The sequence below is a fragment of the Bison bison genome, unplaced genomic scaffold (genome assembly GCF_000754665.1).
Source record: "Bison bison bison isolate TAMUID 2011002044 unplaced genomic scaffold, Bison_UMD1.0 scf7180017864374, whole genome shotgun sequence".
In the NCBI taxonomy this organism is placed as follows: domain Eukaryota; kingdom Metazoa; phylum Chordata; class Mammalia; order Artiodactyla; family Bovidae; genus Bison; species Bison bison.
Window position 1 is genome coordinate 4,284,409 of NW_011494946.1, and position 425 is coordinate 4,284,833.

Consider the following 425-nt stretch of genomic DNA (forward strand, 5'->3'; position numbering starts at 1 on the left):
TTTTCCTACTGAGCTCTCCTCATACTATTCTTCTTGACATCTCTGATTAGCATATAAATAGTCGCCTAGGCCATCTCTCCTTCGAATACCCTGGATCAGTTGGGGCTGGTCCCGGCAGGTGGCGACCGAACAGGGACCTCAGGAGGCAATACTCAAAGAGCTGAGCAGACACGAACCACGCAATCAGCAGGCAATAAGCATGGAGCTCAGCAGTGACGAATCATGCTGCTCAACTGGCAATAATCAAGCACGTGACCAGGCAGGAATCACGCAGCTCAGATGGCAATTGTCATGCAGATGAGCCGGCAGGAATCACGCAGCTCAGCAGGCCCTGATCACATGACTCTGCAGGCACGGATCACGTGGCTGATCAAGTACAGATCACGTGACTGAGCATGCACTGATCACGTGGCTATCATGCACTG